Source organism: Triturus cristatus, chromosome 9 (assembly GCF_964204655.1).
Source record: "Triturus cristatus chromosome 9, aTriCri1.1, whole genome shotgun sequence".
NCBI lineage: Eukaryota > Metazoa > Chordata > Amphibia > Caudata > Salamandridae > Triturus > Triturus cristatus.
Window position 1 is genome coordinate 305,816,279 of NC_140592.1, and position 13,256 is coordinate 305,829,534.

At 42.8% G+C, this 13,256-nt stretch overlaps 1 protein-coding gene across 2 annotated transcripts in view; it reads left to right on the plus strand.

Moving 5' to 3' along the window:
• The first annotated feature begins 3,106 nt into the window (after positions 1-3,106).
• LOC146797787 (cytoglobin-1-like) overlaps positions 3,107-13,256 on the plus strand; it is a 188,865-nt gene continuing 178,715 nt past the window's right edge. The window contains exons 1-2 of one of the 2 annotated variants that reach the window (XM_085627636.1): positions 3,107-3,134; positions 3,928-4,067. The gene's annotated coding sequence lies outside the window, so the exon portion shown is untranslated. Of the gene's footprint in view, positions 3,135-3,273; positions 3,471-3,927; positions 4,068-13,256 lie in introns of those variants that run through there. The other variant, XM_085627638.1, reaches the window with a different exon arrangement.

The window sequence follows — 13,256 nt, forward strand, 5'->3', positions numbered from 1 at the left end:
TGAATGATTCATTGTTTCTATATATGTGTGATGTAAAGTGCCCTAACACCCTAAATTGGGATAAGCAGCACAATAAAATAGGTGAAATATAAATATTCAATTAGTAAGTGCTATTTAAATCTATATATGTGTTATTACTCATACTGATACATCTGACAATCTTACAATAAATGCATATCTTACAGACAAGAGTTGAACAAAGTAAAAAATTTCCTTTCAAATCATTGTTTCTCTTAAAAACTTGTGACGTGATAACGAGCTGTGTTTCCTTTGTTTTGTTTCATTTTATTGGCTCCTTAGAGTTAGATACCTACTAGCCTGGATGAGACTCAAACAAATGGAGGGTTTTTGGCCCTAAAATAAGGCCTTTGTATTGGGCCCAGACCGAAGTGAAAATAAGAACTCCTCTTCACCCCTTGCCTGTTGCTGCTCCAAACTAAAAGCAGATGACGCACAGGCGCTGCTGAATGTGTCCCAGTGTGGGCAAGTTACACAGGGACAAATTCAGCATATTTCACTGAACCCACCCCAGACAGAGGTCAATAATAGCTTTCAGATATGAGATTCGGCTGGATCCCCCTTAGTTTCAGCTGTGCTTACAGATATATCACACAACAAAAATCATATGCCTAAAAGAAACAAGTTAATCCTATTGGCGTTGCCAATGCTTGTTAGCACTATCAAATAAATGTGTAACAATGATTATTCCATGAGTAATTACAATTGAAAATGTTTCAATTCTGTAGAGACTGTGAGTTAAACATTACTGAGGTATGTGGTTGAGGTAGTGTTTTTTGGATTTTCCAGTTCAGTCTTCTCCCCTTAACACCACTTTCCTGTGCAATCGCTCACTGAGGTAAACATTTACGCCCTTTTCTCCTCCACATCTTTCTGGAATCCACCATCTGCATATCTCTCACATCTCTTTCCTCTTCATCACTACTTTTTCAGTCTGTCCTTCTGCATTTAATTTCTAGTTTCATCTCACATTCACCATGCCCACTCTCTCTCCCTCTCTCTCTTGCTCCTCACCAGTAAAAACTGAATTTTCTTTTCTGTTGGTGCTATCAGTATTTTACAACTGTGTATATCCCCTACTTACATACTTGCACATAAAATGGCAATTACAATTTGTGCATATGTGTCTATCAGTCTGTGTACTCTTCAGAGGGGACAATTATTGCATGGGCATTAAATCTGAAAACCTTTTTGAACCTGAGACAGGCATTGTCATAAACTTGCTCTGCCTTTCTGGCTCAACTTGAGGGCTCTCAATCGTGACCAGTAATGAACAGCCATTCTCACCCTGAACTCACAAATTCACCCAGACTCAATTCACAGTATGTGCTTCACAAGCCTCATTTGTTAAATTTAAAAAACTACGGAAACAGCCATCTGGAGAAAAAAAATATGCTTAAACAAGGAACGATTGAATTAAGCGTGTGATTTGTGGAGAGTGACTGCGTCACTCACTGACATGGCAAAGGCTTCCACCCTCACTGTTGAGAAATCAGTCATTGTTTTGCATTTAAAGCCAGGGGCCATTGGACAGTACGTTTTTACCTACAGCTGGGTCTGGGCACTTGTAGGTCTCAGTAAAGGTCTCACTGAAGGTTATACCCTGGCTGTAGCCTAAAGGGTACGGCAGCCGCGGTTTAATGGCTCCAATGCAAACAGAGAAGGCTTTTTAGGTCGAGCCTGGGCAGCACATGCGCTACTGCGAGGCATGCAATATTGGAAAATGGCTTTGAAGCCCCACTCACTCTCTGCCCACATTTTTAACCCCTTCGATGCGCATGACGGAGCGGTTCCATCATGCGCATCGGTTGCGCTGTGCGAATGACGGATCCGCTCAGTCATGGCCCCGCCCGCGCAATAGAACCTTCAGCACAGCGCGGTAATCCGCGCAGCGCTGAAGGGGTTAATTGGCTTGTGTCATTGTCCTTCGTAAACACTGGCTTCAGAGTCGTTTTTAGGCTTGTTTGTCCCTCCTTGATACCGTCTTGTCTGCATTTGCTACCTCCCATAACAACTGGATCTTTTACTTGTCTTGTTACACGGTCTGCTTTATCTTGGCTGTGAGCACTATTTTGCTTAATGATTTGCCCCTATTCCACCTACTACATCGCAGCACGCCGCCTGCTTTTATTTTATTTACTAATGGTGGTCTACTTTAAGTATAGCTACTGCGTTTCTTTCTTTCTTTATTTTAGCAGCGCAGTCCGCTTTAAGTATAGTGGGCACGCTTACTTATCTTTTTTTGTTGTTGTTGACTAGCACCCATGCGGCGCTTTCACATTCATGGAGGCCGCGCCCCATTCTTTAGACAAGCAGCGCCCAAAGAAAGGTGCGCGGCCGCTATTAAAGTGAAAGCCTGGCATGGGCGCTTTTACAAAAAACCATCTATTTGTCAGCTTAACAAATAGATGCTTTTTTTGTCAAAGCGCCCCATGCCGCGGTTTCACTTTAATGTCGGCCACACACCTTCCTTTAGACGCAGCTTGTCAAAGGGAAGGGGCACGGCCTCCATGAATGTGAAAGCGCAGCATGGGAGCTAGTAAACAAACACATATTTGCCATGCAATAGGTCTCGCATTTGCGAGAGTTTAAGCTATTGCATTGCCAATAGCTCAAACTCTCTTAAATGCGAGACCTATTGCATTGCAAATGCTTATTTTTTCTTTTGAATGGAACCCTTTGCTGGCGGAGCCCCTTGAAGCCATGGCCTCGGCATAATAGCCTTGCTGCACTCCCACTGTGACTACCCTGTCACACCAACACGAAGCATTCAGGTTAATTGTTTGTTGTCCTGCAAGCGTGTGGAGGAGGCAAAAACCAGACAGCAGGCCCACGTGAAACTAACAAAAATCAAATGGAATCCCTTGTTGCTGTTTCCGTTGGGTGGGCCGAAGGCCTCTGTTGGGAGGGCCCGGCCCCCCGCTAGGACCGAGCCTGTCATAAAAAAAAAAGGACGAAGAGGCAGAAGGAAAATGACACGCGACGTGTTGACAGCTGGCAGCAAGCGGCGGTCTTTAGGACCCAGCAGAGAAGGGGCGGGATGTCTCGGTACATAATGTGATCCACCTGCCAGGGAGTGAATCAGTAGGAGAAGGAAAGATAACGGAATGGGATAGGTAAGAAGCCCCTGCACGTGAGAGAAGGTGGGAGAGAGGGGGTGGGTCAGGGTTATGAAGGAGAAGTGCAAAGAGAAAACAGTGAGAAGACAAAAACAAAAGAGAGAAAATGACAGCAAAAATAGAAAGGGAGGCGGAGGGAAACGGGAGGAACCTGAGGATACAGCAGGAAAGTATAGGAAGATGGAATAACACGCTATAAAGCTCAAGAAACAGCGTATGAAGAGATGTATTATAGCAACATGACATTTACGGATGTGGTATCGACCTTGGAATGATGAAGGCTGAAAGAAGTCGATCCCGTCAAAGAGACGTTACACGCAACTTCGGTAGCAGGTGCATTAACCCACTTGGACGTGAACCATCGGAAGAAGTCAGTTGACGTAGGGAGAGTTTTGGGGGTGGGGGGGGGGGGGGGAGAGGGGTAGGGCGTTGTGGAAGAAGAAAGAGAAGACCGCCGATGACTAGCAAAGAGAAGAAACTCTAACACAGTGACAGCGCAAAGCGAGAGAAAAGACAGAGAGAGAGAAATCCGGTAGAGGGAAACGGGAGAAGAATAGAGAGAAAAGGTGGGTTGGAAGCGTGAAGATAGAGAGGGGCGTGCTTGGGATCAAAAAATGGGGACAGTGAAAGAAGACAACAGTCTAGTTGGGATGACAGAGAGAAGAGAGAGCAGAGAGGGGCTTGGGGAAGTTAGAAAGAGAGGCTGAGAGAGAGTGAGTGAGAGAAAGAAAGAAAGAGAGGCGAGGGGCATTGTACCAGGCCCTGACATCTCTCTTGTTCACATCCACAGCTGGCGCCACCACCAGACACCAGGATTGTTTTTGCAGCTTCGGACTCCCGTCCAGACCTCGGTACTTACTTCACTGGTTAGGATTTCCTCTGTGGTGCTCTCTCGTCAAAGGCCTTGCATCTGAATTTACCAACAGGCAGGTAAGTCTCCCCAGACTCTACTCTACACCGCACCCCCATTTTAAGCTTGATTTAACTAATAATTCCTTGCTGACAAAGCCATCAGACTCGACGTCACATCTCTCGTAGAGCGCTTGCGACCCAACCAGGGCTTCCGAGCACTGTAAAGTTGGGAAATGTACACATATTTGACATTAAGTAAACCAGCTTTCACATTTTTCCTAAAGCCATGTTGTTGACTTTGACAAAATCTACAGATGTTGGTGAAAAGTTATTGGTGGTTCCCCGGCACGAATCTTTTGCTGTGCACTTATTGCACTATATAATGCCCGACAACTATGGAACAGTGAAGTATTTTTTGTGTTTTGCACCTTGGAGAAATGATTTTTCTTGCATGGGCAATAGAACCTTGAGTGAAGCGAATACTCTGGTGACAAATATATACAAAACTTTTGTGCTACCCCGGCGATTTGTTGTGCCGTGACATGACACATGTCACATGTTCAGTTCATTTCATAAACCCAGGCAGATCACTGAACATCAAAGATGCTTGCCAAGAAAAAGAGCACGCCATGTGCTAGCTCTCTTGACATTGGGCATCATTAAAAGATTCTTTCTGCCCGACTTTAATAATCAATGCATTTAATTTAATGTCATTCTCTTTGAATTTTGTACTTCAGATGGATTTTTGAGTGAGGGCCCAAGTTTAAAATCTCAGCCTGGCTTCCACAGGGAGGCAATCGAATGTCTAAGACTGAGGTAGGCATGGCGTCTGAACGGGGTGTATGCCAGTGCTCTTGAGGCCGAATTCTGTGCCACCTGCAGCTTCTCCCTGGCACCGGTGAGTTGGAGTAGCCCAATTCTGAACCAGTAACTGACCTCACACTGGTAACTGTGTCTCTTAATGCAAACAGTGCACGCAAACCTTTCTTAGTAGGTTTAGCTCAATGGTCTTCAAAGTTTTTAGTGACACCCTCATGTGAAAAAATATCGCCCCCAAAGGAACGACGAACTTATACTCTCAAAAATTCTCAGAAATCTGCAGTTTAAACATATCTAATAAATCATCACTGAAGTTATGTTCAGTTATCCCTTTTAAACATCCAATCAAATACATGATTGCCAACATTTTATTGACAGCTTGTTTTTTTCAAATCTAAAAGTATCTACCATCCTTTGTCAGAGAAGGGGGGCGGGGGTATTTGAGGCCCTCCAACTTTGACTTCTACAGTTAAAGTGTCAAGGTATGCGCAGTGTGTCATGTATCAGAAAGGAGGGGGCGGGGTTGTGGGCTTCCGACTTTGACACCTACAGTGATGAATGACACAATACGTTACTGGTTATCGATTACCTGCCCCTCTGTCTTCTCTCACTAAAAACACAGCACTGTTTTCACCGTGATGTTTGTCTATGTTCCCCAGAGGCACAACAAGTGCTCCTCTTGGCCCCCTTAATTAGGTCCTACGAGGAGGCCCACCCCACAGTGTGGAGGTCTTTGGTTCAGATGGAAATTCACTGCAGAGGAGACCAGCTTGCACCCCACTCAATTCCTCTAATGTCAGATTGCACCAAGGGGCATATTTACAAGGAAGTTGCGGAGAGTGTCATTAGCCTCCTTGGCTTAATGCCTCTCTCCGCCACTTCTGAAACACAGGGCTGTACCATATGTAAAAGAAAATGATGCAGCCCTGCGTTTCCCCCAGCGCTGGCGCTAAGTTTAGCAGCCTAGCGCCAACGCAGGCACCCTTGCACCATAGTGCAAGGGTGTCTGCGTGCAGGGGAAGAAGGTTTATGTGCATGAAGTTCCCCCTTCCTGCACATAAAGAATCTTTAAATGTTGCTTTGTAACTTCTATGTGTACTTAATGCCGCACACACAGAAGTTGCAAAACAGCATTTAAGAAAAATGATTATTTATGTGCAGGAAGGGGGACCTTCCTGTACATAAACAACCATTTGACTTGAGGGACACCTAATAACGACTAGTGGAACCGCAGCTTCGAGTAAGAATTCCAAAGCTTTTTTCATTTGAAGTTTAGAGGGACATCTAGTAAAGACTTGGAACTGCAGCATTATTAAAGAATTGCAAAGCTTTTGTATTTGACTTGTGAGTGATACCCAGTAACGATTAGTGGAATTGCACCTTCATAGTTTCAAGTTTAAGTTTATTATGTTTTGGCTCTCAAAGAGGGCCACATAAAATAAAGACACAATTATACAACAATACTTACAATAAAATCACAGACAAACAGATGAGAAGAAGATACATCATATACACTGGTCTGACAATTGACAGATATTTCTCTATATTTCATTCAATAAATATTTAAAAAACCTTTAAAAAAGTTAAAAACTTTAAAACAGAACATTTCATTTGGAGGACAGTAAAGTGCATGAAAAAAAGTGTTTACATTTAAAATTCCTAATTGTAAACAGATAGGTTTCAACCATTTGTAACGCAATGGGCGTAAAACAGGACAGATAAACAGAACGTGATTACGATCCTGTACAGCATTATGACAAAGATTACATATAGGAGATACACCATACCATTTAGCTAAAAGTGGATTTAGTGGAAGCAAATCTTGTCTTAACAGGTACCATAACCTACGGACTCTGTGGGGGATATTCCATGTGAGGTATTGTTGTGGCAGCTTTAATGTATATGTGTTTAAAAGAAGTTGCCTTTCCGATTTTCCTTGTTGGGCAATCATATCCAATTTATAACTGAGCTCCCAAGATGCACTTTTTAATTTAGAGTTTAGTTCGGAGGGAGTAAGTAGGAACAGAGTACTTACATCCAGCTCTAACAGAATTACTGCTTCTCTAAAGTTTTTTACTAACAGGGAAAACTCATTGAAATTGCCCAGAAGCTCATTTTTTATGGCTTCCCGTAAGGAATCCTTTTTACCTCTAGCTATGCAAGCTACCCACCTTACCAGAGCTATCAGCCCCTGTACCCAACAACTTCTGAGTCCGAACTCCAATCTACATGAGGATACAGAACAAGCTGTATTAATGGAAGTAATTCTTCTTAATATCTTTCCTTCCATTCTATGTCAAAATCCCCAGTGTTTTAACTCTACTAATTCTAACCCATACAATAAAGTTGCAGGGATCTTTGCCCTAAATACCTCCATAAATAGTGTAAGGTGTCTCTTCCCTGTAGCCTTGTACAAGGAGCATAATCCCATACCATGGGCTAATGCTTTACGCGAGTTATGATCTGTATGGAGTTTCTCACTTAAGTTTGCCGATATTATTTTACCCAAAAAGGTGTAGGTTTTTACCACCTCTAGCTTATGTCCGCCTATGGCCCATCCGTAATTTACAGACCTACATTTTTTCTTTCCAAAAATACACATGATTTTACTTTTCGAAGCATTAATCTTCATGAAATTTGCTTCTGCAAATTGATTTAATGCACATAAGCGGTTAGACAAGCCCTTCGGAGTTAAATCTAATATGAGGATATCATCTGCATACATTAGAATTGATACAGGAGATCCTCCAATTATCGGGGCTATCCCACCGCACACTGAAATGGAAGAAGGAAGGTCTGCCGTATAGAGAGAAAACAATATAGGGGCCAATATGCACCCTTGTTTTAGCCCATTAGGTGAGGGGATAGATTGAGACAAACCTCTTTCTCCACCTTGTAATACCTTACACCACGTGTTCGAGTGGAGGGCTTTTACAAGTTCGAGCAAATATAACGGCATCCCTAGAATAGCGAGTTTTCTCCACAGGGTTGGTCGGTCGACCTTATCAAACGCTGTGGAGAAATCAATGAATGCCGCATATATTCCACCACCGCGAACACGTACATATTTATCGACAATCACCTGTAATGCTGTTAAGTTATCAAGTGTACCATGCTCTTTACGAAATCCAGTTTGTTCCAAAGGTAGGATGTCATTCGCTTCCATCCATTCGGAGATTAAAATCAAAAGACATTTTGCAAAAATTTTCCCTATCGAATCTAAAAGAGCAATTAAACGATAGTTCCCAGGGCTATCCCGCTCTCCTTTTTTGAATATCGGGATTAATATACTTCCCCTCCACGAATTAGGGACTGATCTCAGTAAAAAGCACGCACGGAATACTGGAAGGAGAATCCTACTCCAGGATGTAACGTCTTGCTTTATTATAGACATGGGCAGCTCATCCGGGCCCATAGCTCCGGACGCACTCATACTCTTTATCACCGAAGCGATCGTTTTCTCAGATGGGAGCTCTATAATAGGCTGACTATTTAGGGCTAAATCCCAGCTATCCCCCTCTACATTATTAGAAGCATACAAACTGGATATAAATGATATCCAGACATTTTCGGCAATAGAGATAGGGATAGGGGAAGTTCTTACCCCACATCCCTTCCCTATTAGGGTCCAGAATTCTCTAGATTTATTAAAGGCCGATGCCTCTCTTAACCTGATCCAGAGAGAATCTTCTTTTTCACTTTTTAATTTGATTCTAAGTCTAGCTCGCCTTCTTCTAAATAAGGCTATCTTATACTCATTTTCCTTAGTTCTACTAATGAACTGTTGCCTTACGAGTTTATTTATTTCCTTATTTAGGGGTAATAATAAACTAGGAGGGAGATATGGCTTTTTAGGTTTACTTAATTTCCTAGCTCTCATGGTAAGGGTTTCCTTAAGAGTTTCAAAACATGAAAATTCCCTACCCTGCCAATCATCTAGATCAAGTAAGGTTTGGGCAAGAATATTTTGTACGTCTTTCATAGTGGAAGGGTCCCAGAAACACCTTCGAGACTTGCAATGAATTGAAACACCTTTATTAATTATAGACCATGATTCAGTATCTGGGGTTTGTAATGAAACTATTATATTAATCACATTATGATCGCTCAAACAAGATTGAGAGACCATCATGTCCTGAACATAAGAAAATGAATCATAATCCGTAATTACATAGTCCAAAATAGATTCACCCCTAAAGGAATTATGTGTAAACTTAGCCGGAGTGTCAGAGGGCATCCTACCATTTACAATTAACCCCTCTACATAGCTAAGTTCTTCAAGTAATATCTTTCCTCTTTTGTTAGTTTTCATTTTACTAGGAAAGATTGCTTGGGGTATATTGTATGCTTCTTCCTTAAATTTACTTCTAAACAAGTCTATACTCGAAGTGGACAGTTTACTATTTAGGTCACCCGTAAGTAATATATATGGGGGGTGATCGAGCTCCAGTAGTTGTTTAACATAAGAAAACATTCGCTTCAGAACGGTATTAAAAATCTCTTCAGGTGGGATATATGCATTAAGAATTACAAGAGAGGACCGTCTACCTGTGGACACTAAATTATTAATAGTAATTGATTGAAAAAGATTACTAGTGTCCTTATAATGGGAAAATTGCCATTGTAATGAGTTTGATAAAAAACAGGCTATTCCTCCTTTCGCGTGCCCTTTTTTTGAGGGTGTGGCTGGGGCCTCGAATACAAAATAATTTTTCCCCCCATAAAGAGAATCTTTGCACCATGTTTCCTGAATACATAGCACATCTGCATTCAGAGAGAACAGATAATCAAACTTCTGAGGACAATTATGTAATCCTGCAGCATTCCAGGATATGATTTTTAATTGACTGTTAAAGATGTAGAAACGGTCTTAAGTTGTTCGATGTGTTACTGGATAAAACTCCAGGAAGCCAATTCCAGTGTTGATTATCTTCTGTCATGGAAATAAGAAGATTTTCAGGGGGAGAAGGTACCTGAGAGACCATACGCTTTCCTCTAGAAACCCGTATCTTTAGATCTTTATTTTGAATAATTGGGTCTTCTTGCCCAAGTCCCAGCTCAGAAGCTCCTTTTCTAAAGAACATATGATTTCCATTATTAATAAAGGGCAGCCCATCAATCCCTCTACGTTGAAATGATTCCGCTTGTTGGAGGACAAGATTCGCAATTATTTTTTAACAGAATTTTACCCTTACGCGCGGACCATTTTCAAACCCCATTATTGAAACCAAATCAATGTCGCTTGACAAAATAAGTTTTAAGCATTCAATGTCCTTGAAGGAATTCAGCAACCATGATCTGTTCATATTAAGGTCTAAATCGAATAAGGGGAGAAAATCCAGTGACAAAGTATCCACACATGGGTTGGAAGTTTTTAGTGTTACAGTAGATGAATTAGTGGTCACATGCGCTAAAGGCCAAAAAGTAGATGCCGATGGATTAAGTACTATTTTTTCAATAGGCCTATTACTTGTAACTTCATCCTTTGGTTCAAGAGGTTCTATCCCACCAGCCTCAGAACAAAGGGGTCCTCCATCCAAGGTGCTGACACCGGGGGGGCCTTCAGCTAGAGGATCGGTGAGGCCACCAGCAACCTCAATAGATGAAGTCTCCTGTATTAAACTATCTAGAGTTTCTATAACATCAGTTACTTCTGTATTTACATGCTCTTGAAAGATAATTTTCCTCTGTCTTTTCTTCTTATATTTGCGAACAGATTTCCTATTTTTCCCTTTAATCTTTCTGCTTTTTTCTATTACTGTCCCAGTAGTCACCACAATACCTTCAGGTTCTTTTTTATCCTGAATAAAAATAGGAAAAAATTCGCTTCCAGCGGTTGGGTTAACCACTGCCGATTGTTCTTCCTTCAAAATCGGTTCTAATTCTTTCCTCAAAGATGCAGAGATTGGTAAAGAAGAGGTTGAGGGCTCATGAATATCTACTTTTAATACCAACCCCGCAGATACATTTTTTCTTAATGCAATGTTACTATCAATAACGTTCTGAGCAATAGGTTCGATAGGAAAAATAGACCTGTTCACAGCATTTTTGGCAGTTAATACTTTCAATATTTCAGTAACTGAATCCATAATACAGTCAGTGCTCCCAACAAATTTATTCAATAAACCTAATATGGAGGTCAGCAGATGCTCAAGTGCTATCAGAGAATCAGAAATTGTTTTTTCATTTTTTATATATTCAGGTGCAGTAAGAGAGCAGATACCTGATAGGTTAAGTTGAGGAGATTTCAAATCGCTCTGCAGTGAAAAAATATCATTAGATGTCATAGAGGGGGTGCTACTATATAGCCGTAATCCTGAAGGCGTTGCTCCGTTTAAGGAAATACAAGGATCAGGCTGTTTCACAACCCTCTCACCCATATAACGACCACACAATTCTAGATCAATACTAGACGGAATAGAGATTTCTTTTATATCCTCCACTTTCTCTTCTGTAACCTTAGGAGTATTATACTGAAAACCTTTCAAATCTGCCTTCAGTAAGACTGAATTATCTCCTTTGGGAGGACATGCTAGGATGTCTACATCTTTAGTCAGGAGTAAGGTGGGAGAAACGTTTTCCGTAGCTGACCTAGAGTTAGTGTCGAAGGCTGCTTCTATCTGCGGTTCCGTCGTAGTTATTGTCTCATTGTCAGTAGTGACTGGAACTTCCATATATTTATTCTCTGGTTTTTCCCATAGTTTAAACAACTGCATCTGTCCCTTCAATTGTAGACTATGTTCAAAATTATTCCTCAGGGGGTTGGACCTAGTTTTAATACATGATCTCCCCCCTAAGACTCTTCCAGAGCGTAGTTTTTTGGCTGTCATTTTGTATCAAGTAAAAGGATAAAAGCAAAAACTAATACACAATAAATTAACCAATGATATACTAAGAATCAACTGTCAATGTATAGTTTATATATGCGACCAGTCAATAGTTGTATAGTTGTATCACCCTCACCGTTTTATCGCCTTCAATAGCTGTAGAGAATGTACATGCTGTGAGCAGCAATATGGAAATGACAGGGCCCTGCCCGGCCAACCTCGGCCACTGAGGGCAACAGAGGGCCCGCCCTTTGCCCGGGCTTAGCCCGGCGTCCGCCCGCGCGCGTCCCGCGACGCGGGAGGTGTGCTTGTTTTTATGGGACCTCCGGGCGCGTGATTAGCGTCACCTGCTCCTGGGGCTGGGGATTCTGGGGGCTGAAGTTTTTCTCCTCTCGGCGGCCGCGTAGTCAGCAAAGCGGCGGCGGGAGAAATGAGAGCCAGCAGCAACCACAGGACAAGCAGGGAGAGCAGGTAACTATCTGCAGGGTTCCAATGTTCGTAATCAGCTCAGGGCAACACCCGCTCCCCCGGAGGTGTGCTTGTTTTTATAGGACCTCCGGGCGCGTGATTAGCGTCACCTGCTCCTGGGGCTGGGGATTCTGGGGGCTGAAGTTTTTCTCCTCTCGGCGGCCGCGTAGTCAGCAAAGCGGCGGCGGGAGAAATGAGAGCCAGCAGCAACCACAGGACAAGCAGGGAGAGCAGGTAACTATCTGCAGGGTTCCAATGTTCGTAATCAGCTCAGGGCAACACCCGCTCCCCCGGAGGTGTGCTTGTTTTTATAGGACCTCCGGGCGCGTGATTAGCGTCACCTGCTCCTGGGGCTGGGGATTCTGGGGGCTGAAGTTTTTCTCCTCTCGGCGGCCGCGTAGTCAGCAAAGCGGCGGCGGGAGAAATGAGAGCCAGCAGCAACCACAGGACAAGCAGGGAGAGCAGGTAACTATCTGCAGGGTTCCAATGTTCGTAATCAGCTCAGGGCAACACCTTCATAAAAGACTACCAATGCTTTTGCATTTGACCTGTGAGGGACGCCTAGTAATGACTAGTGAACTGCAGCTTTGTGTCCGAACTACAAAGCTATTGCCTTTGATTTGTGAGGGACACCTAGTAAACACTAGTGGAACTGCACCTTCATTTAAGCATTTCAATGCTTTTGCATCTGACTCCATAGGGACACCTGGTAATGACTAGTGGACCTGCAGCTTAATGCAAGAATATAAATGCTTTTGCATTTTACTAGTGAGAAATACCTACTAACAACTTGAGGAACTGCACCTTCATGAAAGGATAGCATGGCTTTATTAGAGCAGCAAAAGTCAACATGTACATTTTTATGTTCAAGCCACACCCCCTCAACTTTGTGAAGGACATTTTAAGCAGTTGCATCTTACTCAAAACGGACATTTAGACCCAGATTTACGAAGCCCTTGCATTGCCACTGGGTCACGCAAGGCAACACAAGTGCTTCAGTGAGGTTTAATAAGCCACGCAAACCCACCTTGCATGGTTTTGTGTGGCTTAGTAAATCTGGAGTAATGCAAGACAGCACGAGTCTCGGTCTTGCGTTACTCTGCCCTGCAAAGGCGTTCCATGAGTGGATCATGGGAGCTCCCAACCATCCACC